Consider the following 13,587-nt stretch of genomic DNA (forward strand, 5'->3'; position numbering starts at 1 on the left):
TCCAACCGCGGTTACGCCAGGACCGCGGCCAGAATGGTCCTCTGAATCTACAGCAATGTTCTGCCGCGGTCCTACTGCGGTTACGCCCGGACAGCGGCAGGCCAGCTTCAGTTCTGGTTGTGTCCCTTCGCTTGGTGCACTTTGTGGGTATTGTATGATTGGCCTCCTTTTCTCCGTAAGTGATCCCAAAAGTACTCCACAGACTTCTTTTATTGGATATAGCCTGCAAAGCATGAAAAGCACTAATCAGAGCATTTGGTTATCACTTTTTACCATAAAGCTATACAAAAATGTGGTTCTTTAGGGCCTAATTATAGTCTAATTCACCTATTATCATATCTCTCGGGATGTCATAAGATCAACATGTCTTTGGTTAATATTATGAAGTAAACTTTATCAACTAACGTATTTTCTGAGACCCATGAACAGACGATATAATAATAGTACACATGGGGAATCAAGAACATAGGCATCCCTAGTACTTCTAATAATAGAGTCATTTGTGAAAGTTTCGCGTTTGCTCGTTTCATTTGTATCATATGGATCATGCCAAAAGGAAAGGAGGGATAGCCTTAACATACTTCAAGTCGTCAATGCAACTCAACAACAAGCTTACGACAACTAGTGTGCCAACCCTATAACAAAGAAATACATGTACAACTTAGATGGCGCTAGTATATCACGTATCTCAAATGATAACTCGATTCTAAAATAAAACGGGCAATATTTCCCCTGATTTTACTGCTCCCTCAATCCTACTGTAGGCGAGACAACAACACAATACAACTAAACCCTCAAAAACAACCTTACTACAATTCGGGACCTTTAATACAACAAAAAACCCAAACATACCATAACACACCCAATCAACAAGTTATCAATTAGTCTGAAATTACAACGACGAGCGACCAACCCACTATCCTACCACATGTGGCATTTCTCCACGCCCTTTATCCTTCCAAACTCCATAAATCAGCAGCACAATAGGCCAACACGAGTGAACTACAAAATAGTCCACCAAAAGTGAAATAAATCAAACTCACGGCTTTCGATCACCGTCCCGTGAGTTCTAACTATTAGGAAATGAATTTATCAATATTCCTTGATATTAAAAGCTTAAATACAGAAAGTATACATTTTCTTAACTATGAAGTACCTTTCAAAACTCAAACTACAAAGAAAAAGAGAGCGATATAGCGATACTTACATTATAGGGATCGTTCTAATGTTATTGCTTCTTGATTTCGTACCCGGGATGTTAATCTTATTTGAAACCTTGTAGAGAGCTTAAGGGTAAGTTTATTGGGTTTCTCTTTGTTTTCTATGAAAAATGAAGAGAAAGACGATTTAAAACCTATATATATCAACTTTTGAAAAGTGAAAGAGGTGCTAGCTTGGCACACTAGCATTGGCCCTTCTTCCGATGCTTATATTTTTTAATCCAGATGTTGTATGAACGATCGATTAATAGCTTTGGAAACTAAATTCCAAGACATTCAATTTGGTATATAATATGTCCGGAAAAGACCTCATATAACACACGAAATGTATTGCTCAAAAAGCTTCAGTGACACACCTACTTGTCACCTATGCAGTCTGCGCAGTCTCGCAAAACTGCAAATATATCTCCAATCCGATGTTGTATCGACGAACGATTTTATGAGTTAGAAACTAGACTTGTAGATATTCAATTTTATTTGTGGTTAATCCCGTAATCCCAAGTATATTGGGTGAAATGCTCCGCTACATTTGACCTAATTTTCAGCACATTTATGAATTGTGATGACCTTTGCCAACTTTTGTTCCACAACTCGCTTGACTTCGAAACGTAACACTTGAATATCATAAGCCTAAAATGACTCATAACATGACCTCCTTATCACGTTTAAAACCCTAGCCTCACCCCAAAGTGCATGTTATAACATTCTAAACTTATCGACTTTCGACGAAACTTATTTTTCGTCAATTCGTTTAGCTCCTAAGCCTTCCAACCTACTTGGTACTTGTTATTCATGATCTTAAAGATTTGTAACCTCCAAGGTAATATGATTAACTTACTTTATAAGCTGTTCAAAGATGATTTCATATATGAGCTTACATCAATTAACTTAAGACGTACTCTTACGTACGAAAACATGGGGTGTAACATCATTTCCCCCTTGGAACATTCGACCTCGAATGTTGACTAATGCGCTTATTAGTCTCATAACCCATAGCTCTTTTGAATATTTCAATATTGTCCTTGCCATCTAGGCAACTGTTCTGTGAATAAATCCAAAGGCTAGGGTATTCCTTCCTTTAGGACTCTTTCTCGTACCACGACTTGTTGTCCGAATTCTTCTAATCTCATAATTATTGCTACCTTCTGTCATGCAGTCTGTACGAGTTTGTCCTTGTATGTGCGCCTATGCGACCCTTCTCTCCTTTTTCCTCCAGCTTTTTGCCAATCTCTAGGCCTCAGTTTGGGAACATATACAGAACTTTGACATGTTGTCCCTCTGGGCATCTATAGGTGTAGTGAAGTTCTTCGCTCGGTACTTTGTTGAACTTATGACTATTGATATATCTTGTTTCATAGCCTCGATTATATATTCTTATGGATTTACTACAATTGGGTAGGTCATACTATACCATAACTCTTACTTCGATTTATTATTACCGAGGACTGCTACCCAACTCCAGGTTACTCTCTTGTTTTTTATCCTATATGTATAAATCTAAGTCCGTTAATGCTTCCTTATTACTGTTCATCTTAATAATGACGACCTAATCTCATCTCATACTTTGTAACTTTTATTCATCCATTATTGATTCACCTTAATGTTGATCCATAATCTACCATTGATAACTTGAACCCTCTTACGTATACATTGTCACTAGGGCTCACGTTGCATAGGGGAACATTTGATGTGATTTGCCTGATCACCTAGGGATGATACTATACTTCAATAACCGTATTTCATAGCATCCCAATGTGATTCATCTTATGGGATATTCTAATCCCGTGCAATTCATAAAATCTCTTCTCTTTGAATCATTTTACTCAATTGAAGGCCTAATCATCATCCTCTTATCATTTATCACAATTACACCCTTACTTTACTAAGAGGGCAACATTCGATCTCTTAAAAATGCACCTAGTTTTAAACTCCTTTGAGTTCATTCAGGCTATACTGAGCTTTCTATAACTTACAGAAACCATCAACTCTCTTGTTTTAATGGGTTTAATCCCAAGGCCTTACCTATTCTTTTCACCTTCTCACTCACCTTTTCTTATCCTTACTCATATCTACCTAAAACCTTGTCTCTCTACACACTTTAGCTTGCGACACACACCGTAGATTTCCTTTCATGCCTCTCAATTGTCTTTAAATGTAAGCAATTACTTTTCCGGGTCGTTTTGCCACTTGCTGCATGGATACTTGTCTTATCTTAGTGCCCTTGAATACTGGAATTCCCTGTAACTTATACCACTTTTGTCAGAATAGGTGCCACTTTCTTATGGAGTGCATACAATATTGTAGTGAGACTGTTGTTACAAGATCATTTCTTCTTCAAGTTACTATGCTTAGGTTGAGCCTTCTTCCTTATTTCCTCAGCTAGTCTTTCTTTGTAGTACTTAGGGGAGACTCTTTGACTCTTGTAAAGCTGCGAGCTTATTACATCGTACACCCGAAAGATATTTTCGATGTTCTTACTCGCCTATAATTATCCTTAGTTACTTACATCCACGCCCTTGTGCTTGTAAGGTTGCTTCTTAACTGAAATTTTGATTATCTCCCAGTGGAACTTTTTTATTTCCGTAACACTTATACGGTACCTTTAACTACCCCAACTCCTATCTGAATATTACTCAAGGATCACAATGTCATCATATCTGCGAGACTGAATTCCTTATGTTGGGTTTCACTACGTTTATCTTGCACGATCTGTTGATTTATCTATGACCTCTTGTCTATCCATAACTAGGCTCTTCCTAAATCAACTACAGACTACTCGTTGGTCCATTCTCATATCTATATTTTGTGTAACCCCTCTTGGGTTCTGTTTTGTTTTTTGGTCTTAACGTACCCCCTCGCACTAGCTCCTTATGTATCAAGTGTCCATTCACGCTTATTTACCAATTAACATCCTTGCCGGGAACCCTTACTGCCTCTTACCAGCGTCGTGCTTGCATAATGTTCTGGAGTTGTAACATATCTGCAGGATATGAATAAATGCAATCTCATTCCTTTTGGCTTTTTACCGTATTCTTCCTTTTCTATTCCATAGTTACCTCATCATCTTTGGTGTCTTCTACATCTTACTTGCCTTGCGTTAACCCTTATGTACCAATGATAACAGAATATCTTACACACGAGGGTGACACGTAGTGTAACTGGAAAACTTAGTCCCTTCAGCTTAACTCTGCTTACAGCGCTTGCTTTAGGGAAACGTCTTCCTGAATGAACTTTAAAAGTTAGTCTTTTGTTGTCCATTCTATTATTGTCGGAATGCTATATCTGAAATTCTCACGATGCCGACTATTATCAAATCCTTCGGCCCATAATTCATGTTCAGTTTGTCTAACCTTCCTTCTGATAATCACGTTGGAGTCACCAACTCATTTCTCGAAGTGAGGATATGACCTTAGGGCTTATACTCTTTTATTATCTCAAGGCATGTCTTCTCTTGTACTTTCCTTTACTTGACTATAGACTCTGTCATTTTGTCATATTTTGATTTACCGTTATCACCCATTTATCACATCTTACTCATAATGCTTTATTTACTCTCTTCTTATTGTCTGGCTAATATTTCTGTCTATCACTTTATTATGAAAACTTCAACAAAACGTTCTTTCACTTTTAGCTCCCCTTGATTTATCTCGCTGGCTCTTCGGGACGCCTAACTTTCTCTCTTCTTTTTTTCTACTAGGGGTTGGAGTCATACTAAGGTAAATATTTATCCCTTCTAGGATTCCATTGCCTATCTTCTGAAATTTCTGAACATTCTAGTGTTCTTATCTGATTGTGCTATTCTACAGTACATCATCTGGGTATCTCACAAGGAGATCTATTACCACGTCTGCACTAACCTTTGGAAATGTTAGCTAATGATAACAATCCATCCACCATTTTGGGTGACTCTAACCCTAACTGGATCCTGATATCCCATCATTCTCTTAAACTATATTTGTTAGCTCCCATAGGGCATAACTGAGATGTGTGTGGCTAATTGTACATACCTCTGTTACTGTTGAAGGTAACTCAGAATACTTATATTTCTCTGCCTGAATCGTAAATACTGATAATCTTCTCTAACTTGGTACCTCGTACCCTTCTTCGCCTTGCTTCTTTTACTTGTTGAAACTTGTATCTACCTTCTGATTCTCTTATTGCTTTTTACCATATGGGTGGATAAATATACATGCCTTATGTCTCCTTATCAGGAAACTTACACGTCTTAGTACACACATGATCTGCTGAAGACCTCACATTTACTCATCATAAACATGAGTCAAAATCAAGTTCCTCAGACTCAACTCTTCCACAACCACATTCAATCTCTTACCAACTGTATTTCTGGATGAGGTATTGTTGTATTACGAATAAAATTGAATTTAGAAGTTTGAATTCTTACAACTGAGCTCTACCACGCGATCTAGAGTAAGAAGAAAGAGTGATAGTCCTAAATGCCCTGTAGCCTCCTGCTTATAAGTGTGGTGCAAAACACACCCATAAACAAGACTCTACTAGACACGGCTTGTAGACACCCTAGGACAGAACTTCTTTGACACCACTTTTGTCACGACCCAAACCGATGGGCTGCGATGGGAACCCGGTGCCTTACCCACCCGAGTACCATCATAACGTATCTTTCTTATCATACCATCATGGATAAATGGGCCGGAAGGGCCTTCATGATATAACCAAAACAAAATATAAGGGAATACTCGACATAGGGCGACCCAACATGTAATACAAAATTATACATGTGACGTACGGGCCTATAAGACCAAAATGATCACTCATACAATAAACATAGGCCGACAAGGCCATACAATCTTTCATATACATGACATCTGTCTACAAGCCTCTAAGAGTACATAAATGTCATAAAGCCCGGTACATAGCCCCGCCATACCAATAAATACATGTCCAAAGCATACTGACCAAATAAGTAACTCCAGAGCAAGTGGAGTGTACCAATACCTTCCGCTGAGCTGATAGCCTACTAGGAAGACCGTCAACCTGTCTATCGGGACCTGCGGGCATGAAATGCAGCGTCCCCTGGCAAAAGGAATGTCAGTACAAATAAAGTACCAAGTATGTAAGACATGAAAAGTAGTATATAAAAGACATGAAAGAAACATGGAGTAAAGGACTTAACCTGTAAGTCTGAGTAGCTCTGTGAATCATGAAACATTTATAATGTTATGCATGTGCGTATAAATGTCATATCAGGCATAGGTATATGTATACATAATGTCATCAAGCCTCTGAGGGCATCCCATCATATCATCTCGGCCTCTATGCGCAAAATTATCAACGTATACCAACTGATCAGGTGATGGTGCGCATATAATGCCATAACCTTTCCTCATACCCCATATACATATAATATACGCGTATATAACGCCATCTGGTCATGCGTCAATGTACATGTATGAGTGAATGCAATGCATCAGAAGTAAGTCAATAAGATCTCCCGGGATGTCATAAGATCAATATGTCTTTGGTTAATATTATGAAATAAACTTTATCAACTTACGTATTTTCTGAGATCCATGAATAATAGGACACATGGGGAATGAAGAACATAGGCACCCCTAGTACTTCTAAGAATAGAGTCATTTGTGAAAGTTTCTCGTTTGTTCGTTTCCTTTGTATCATATGGATCATGCCAAAAGGAAAGAAGAGATAACATTAACATACCTCAAGTCGTCAATGTAACTCAACAACAAGCTTATGACAACTAGTGCGCTAACCCTATAACAAAGAAATAAATGTACAACTTAGATGGCGCAAGTATATCACGTATCTCAAACGATAACTCGATTCTAAAATAAAACAGGCAGATTTGCCCTAATTTTACTGCTCCCTCAAGCCTACTATAGGCGAGACAAAAACACAATACGACCAGACCCTCAAAAAAAACCTTACTATAATTCGGGACCTTTAATACAACAAACCCAAACATACCATAACATACTCAATCAACAAGTTATCAATTAGCCTGAAATTGCAACAACGAGCGACCAGCCCCCTACCTTACCACATGTGGAATTTCTCCACGCCCTTTATTCCTCCAAACTCCATAAATCAGTAGCACAACAGGCCAACACGAGTGAACTACAAAACAGTCCACTAAAAGTGACATAAATCGAACTCACGGCTTCCGATCACCGTCCCGTGAGTTCTAACTACAAGAAAATAAATTTATCAAACTTCCTTGATATACAAAAGCTTAAATACAGAATGTAAGCATTTTATTAAATATGAACTACCTTGCAAAACTCAAACTACAAAGAAAAAGAGAGGCGATATAGCAATACTTACGTCGTAGGGATCGTTCAAATGTTATCGCTTCTTGATTCCGTACTCGGGATGTTAATCTTCTTTGAAACCCTTGTAGAGATCTTAAGTGTAAGTTTATGGGGGTTCTCTTGTCGTGTTCTATGAAAAATGAAGAGAAAGATGATTTAAAACCTATATATATCAACTTTTGAAAAGTCAAAGAGGTGCTAGCTTGGCACCCTAGCATTTACCCTTCTTCCTACGCTTATATCTTTTTATCTGGATGTCGTATGACCGAACGGTTAGGGGCATTGAAAACTAAATTCCAAGCTTCAATTTGGTATATAATATGCAGTCTGCGGAGTGTTGCAAAACTACAAATAACTCTTTACTACGATGTCGTATCGATGAACGGTTTAATGCATTAGAAACTAGACTTGTAGATCTTCAATTTGATATATGGATAATCCCGTAATTCCAAGTATATTGGGAGAAATTCTCCGCTATATTTGACCTAATTTTCAGCATATTTATGAATGTAACTTGTGATGACCTTTCCCAACTTTTGTTCCACAACTCGCTTGACTTCAAAACGTAACACACGAATATCATAAGCCTAAAATAACTCATAACATAACCTCCTTATCACGTTAAGAACTCTAGTCTCACCCCAAAGTGCGTATTATAATATTCCAAACTTATCGACTTTCGACAAAACTTATTTTTCGTCAATTCGTTTAGCTTCTAAGCCTTCCAACCCTCTGGGTACTTGTTATTCATGATCTTAAAGATTTGTAACCTCCAAGGTAACATGATTAACTTACTTTATAAGCTTTTCAAAGATGATTTCATATCTGAGCTTACATCAGTTAACTTACGACGTACTCTTACGTACGAAAACATGGAGTGTAACAATTCTTATATCTTTTTCGAATTTGAAGTGGTATTTCAATAACTGAAAATTAAATAAAATATATCATAATTTAGGTATCATATTGATTTTTTTATTTAATTATTAAATTCAGTTAACTTTAAAAATGTACATCAACGAAAATTTATTGTTAGACAAGTAAAAAATAACTATCATGTGTTACTAAGACCCTTTAGAATATTTTAATAGATCATATATTTGTCAATTTTTTAAATTTTTATTAGACATATATTTTTTTTTGGTAACTAACATAATTTTATTAATCACTAAGAAATCTTTACAATCCCATAGCTAGGCTCACACAACTAGCTATCTCATCAAGTGACTAAAGGATACTACACAACCATTCCCAACTAAGCTCATACATCTATCTACTAAAGATATGACAAAAGGATGAAACATCCTATTCAAAACTGGAGACTATGTAGATAGGTCCTAGATCCAGGTAACACTCGAGTACTATATATATAAGCTATCTCCTTCGCAATAGTTTTTCATTGTCTGCTTCTGTGTTCAAATACACTGAGATTCCTTTCAATCCAAATCTGATACACAGCTTCTGCATATATAAGTTATCTCCTTCGCAATAATTTCCCATTGTCATCTTCTGTGTTCAAAAACTCTGAGATTCCTTTTAATCCAAATATGATACACAGCTTCTGCAAATACCATCTTAGATACTTGTTCCTGCTAAGATTTGCCTTTAGAGCATGTGATGATCCACTAATTATGTTGTTGCCAATCTCGAGCTCTGGGACATTGCATTTGCAGCCATTGAAATAGCTTGTTCCAAACATTTTTAGTGTACTCACACTTCATAGACAAGTTATCTTTATTTTTCTCCTGTAATAGGCAAAGCACACATTGAGTATCCACCTTGAGTCCCCATTTACACAACCTATCAGAGGTTAATAGCTTTCCATGCATCATGAGCCACATTGTGAATTTAGCTTTTGGTCGCGCTGCGTTGGTAAACAGTAAACTTTTCCATTCCACTCGAGCGTAATCACCAAGCAGAGTCAGGTATATTTGTCTGATTAATCTTTTCTTGTGTGACTGCATATAGTGTTGGCTCTCTAGAACTTCTTTGGCCTCAAAAACTTTCCTAACATTCCAACAAGCTTGTTGTGGTGTTGTCCAGTTGGTAAACTGCTGCCCCTTGATATAGTATGTGTGAATCTATCGAATCCACAACTTGTCTTGTTTATGTGCCAAATCCCAGCAAGTTTCGGCTATGACTGCGCCTTAGGTTGGTGAGGTTGAGTTCACCTCCAGCTTTGGACAAACAAATTCTATCACATGCAACCAATGATTTTTTTGTGATTATATTGACATCTGACTAGATATAAGATCTGCAGTCCTTCAATCAGCTTAACCACCTTGGTAGGTATAACAAAAAGCTGAGCCCAGAAAGCCTGGATACCAAACAACACACCCTGAATTAACTGCACCCTCCTTGCATAGGACAATGTCTTTGCAGTCCAAGAGGTGATCCTTGCAGTCATTTTATTTATAAGAGGGTGCCACTGTAGTATATTGAGCTTCTTTATATACAATGGAACTCCAAGATACTTGAAGGGTAATTCTCTAGTTGTGAATCCTAGATGCTGCAATATCTTATGCATGTGCTCCGTAAGAAATTCACCAAAATAGACTTCACTCTTGTTCATGTTAGCCTGCAGTCCAGACACCTGAGTGAATTGTAGGAACTTCTGTTTTATTGCCTTTACAGATTTGATATCACCTCTAGTAAACAACAATATATCATCAACAAAGCTAAGGTGAGTTATTCCAAACTTGGCACACCTAGGGTGATATTTGAATTCTCAAACTAACTTAAGACCATTAAGATTTATGCTCAGGAACTCCATTATTATAGCAAATAAGAAGGTGACATTGGGTCACCTTGTCTTAATCCTTTAGCAGCATTAAAGGGAGATGTTGGCTCCCCATTAACATTGATGGGGTAGTTGACAGTTTGAATTTATTCCACTATCCATGAGTTAAATAATTGAGCGAACCCCATCTCTTCCATGGCTTGCCTTATATACGGTCATTCCACAGAATCATATGCTTTCAGAAGGTCTATCTTAATCATGCATCGAGGGGAGATGTGTTTTCTAGCATAGGCCTTCACTAGTTCATGTGCTAGGATTATATTGTCTGCAATTCTTCTCCCCGGTTCATCGATAACAGTGGTGATGACAGCTTGTAGTCGAGATGCCAGAATCTTAGAAATGATCTTGCAGAGTACAGTACAACATGCAATTGGTCAAAAGTCCTATATAGTTTTAGGCTTGGCAGTCTTGGGTACTAATGTGATTGAAGTGCAGTTGATAGCTCTGTACATCCTGCTAGTAGCAAAGAAATCAAACACAACTTCTATGATATCCTCTTTGATAACGGGTCATGCCTTCTTGAAAAAACATGCATTATAGTCATCTACTCCTGGTGCTTTATCATCTCCAATGGAGCGTAGTCCTTCAGTAACATCCTTACAAAGAAACATTCTCTGTTGTTGTGAATGGATTGGGCCTTTTGCATCACCAACTTGTCTATTGCAGGCAGTGAATGAGCAGCAGTCCCCATTAATGATTTGTAGCAATCAACAATCTCTACCTTTATAGCTTCCGGATCAGTTAGTCTGCAACCTGCAAGTGAATGAAGTTCTTGGATCTGCTTCCTATGAGTCCTTTCCTTTATCACAGTTGTAAAATACCTTGTATTAGAGTCACCTAATTTTAACCATTTTGCTCTAGCTTTTTGTCTTAGTGCTCATTCTTCTAGAATATCCCATTTTTTAAGGCTTTGGATAAGGTTCTTCTTCTTCTTACTCAGCTCATCAGTACAACTAGAACTAATGTTCTTTTGGACTATGATAAGCTCATTCCTAGCTGCATCAATCTTCTGTCTGATAAATTTAAACTCCTCAACGTTAAGTTTCCTAAGCAATGGTATGAGTTTCTTCAATTTCACCTAGATGTCCTGTATTTTCCACTTATAAATTTTCTGATTCCAAACTTGCTGAACAATATTTAGGAAGGCTTCATGTTCAGCCTACACATTGAAAAACTTAAAAGGTATTCTCCTGCTACCCTGGTTTACTGTGAAATGCAAGCCCACGGGAGCATGATCAGATATGAAAGGGACATCATAAATAGTAGTGATGTGTCCCCAATGCATCATTCATTCATAGTTGCCAAACATTCTATCAATTCAGCTCCAAATCCTGTCCACTCCAGCTTATTTGTTACACCAAGTGTAGTATACCCCTTCCCATGCCAACTCATTGATATCTAAGTCTTGAACACATTTTGTGAAGTCTTGAACCTCAGCAAGGCTTACTGGATTTTCATTCAACCTGTCTTGAAGCTGCAGTACAGAGTTGAAATCTTCCCCGAGGATCCATGGTTTGTTGATCCCCTGTCCAATCTCAATCAGGTTATCCCATAAATGTTTCCTCTGCTCAATATTATTGTATCCATAAACCACTGTAAATAAACATTCCCGATCGCCTAGATCCCTTTGACTAGATTATGAACAATTTGTGTGTCTGCTCTAATTAGAGTAACCTTATAATAGTTAGGATCCCATATTAGCCAAATTTTCCCATTAGTTGCAGTGGTGTAATTATGAAAAACTTCCTAGTAAGGGGTAATGTGGGAGATCACTTTCTTCATATTATGTTCCTTAACTCTAGTTTTAATGATACTTGCAAGCTTTATGTTTTTGGATTTTAAATAGTTCTTCAGTCTGCTTGTACCACTTATTGATGCCATGACATTCCAAATTAGCCAAGCCATAGAGTCTTGTGAGTGTCCCCACCTCTGTCATAAGGTAGGGAGGAGCTCACGCCGGTAACCATTGAACCTTTATGGAGGCTATTCCTACGTATAGGAGGTGATAGCAAAGGAAAATTTTCCAAGTTCATCATTGGGCTTTCTACCTCTTTGCCTTTACCTGCTGATCTTGTTCTTGTAGCCCCATGTCCAATAGCCTCATGAGTCTGTCTAGTCTCTTGTGTCACCAGTGGCAAGTTAGCTTCCCGTGTCATCACTGATAAGCTGGCCTGCTCTTGTTCTTGTGCCGTGGTAGCTTGTGGCTGCTTCATTTTGTTGGTATTTTCTACCACGACTCGCTCTTTATATCTCCATTCATATGTGACTTTCCTTGGTTCTCTTCGATGTTCATTCTGTTGCATTCTAGGTCCTTATTGAGCAGGGCATGTGTGACCAATCATCTGGCACTTGTCACAATAGTTAGGCTTCCACTCATACACTAATAGTTGTTGGAATTTTCTGCATCTAGGGTCCATAAAAGCTGTCTCTGTAGGCAGGTTCTTTGTTATATTGACTTCTATCATCATCCTTGCATAAGAAATTCTTGTTTGCTTGGTAGTGCATTCATCTGCAAACAAATATTTACCAATTGCACCGGCAATCTTGCTTAGTGATTAACTACCCTAACAACTCATAGGTAGTTTAGGGAATATAACCCATAGGGGAATCTCAGCTAGGAATTCCTGGCTCAAATCTAAGTTAGTTGTCCATGGCTTTAGGATTATTGGTCTATTGTTGATGGTGTGTGGTCCATCATAGAAAACTTTGTGCATATCCACCAACGATTGAAACTTAATTACATAATAACCCTCATCATGTAGGAACAAATCCGGCTCAATAATATCTAGCCAGTGTTGTGTAATATATCTCCTCATTACATTATAACTAGGATTATCCCCAATTATATAAGCAATCATAGCCGCACTCTATTTCTCCTCTTCTTCCACCACATCTTGAAGCTCTAGTTGCACTACTGGTTGCCCATCAACAATTTGAGGAGGTATGTATCGAAGTGTCATGCCATGCGTAGCTGCTCGATTCTGCTGAAACAAATTCACCCAACCTTTTGGCCCTTCCCTGTTATGCGTGTGGAGTACTGTTTGGTTAGTCTGTTCCTGAAGTTTCTCAGTAGCAATGTTTGCTATAATGGGCTCAATTTTATCTGTAACATTAGTCTGCTCTTTAGGATTCTCAGTACCAATTTTAGGATCTGCGGGCTCATTTCTATCTGTGTTCAGCTCCTGTGTATTTTCCCCCTCCTTTGCTAAGTCACTATCGTCAATACTCTGCTTAGGGTTAACCATGGTTACTGTTCCAT

Source organism: Nicotiana attenuata, chromosome 10, assembly GCF_001879085.1.
Source record: "Nicotiana attenuata strain UT chromosome 10, NIATTr2, whole genome shotgun sequence".
NCBI lineage: Eukaryota > Viridiplantae > Streptophyta > Magnoliopsida > Solanales > Solanaceae > Nicotiana > Nicotiana attenuata.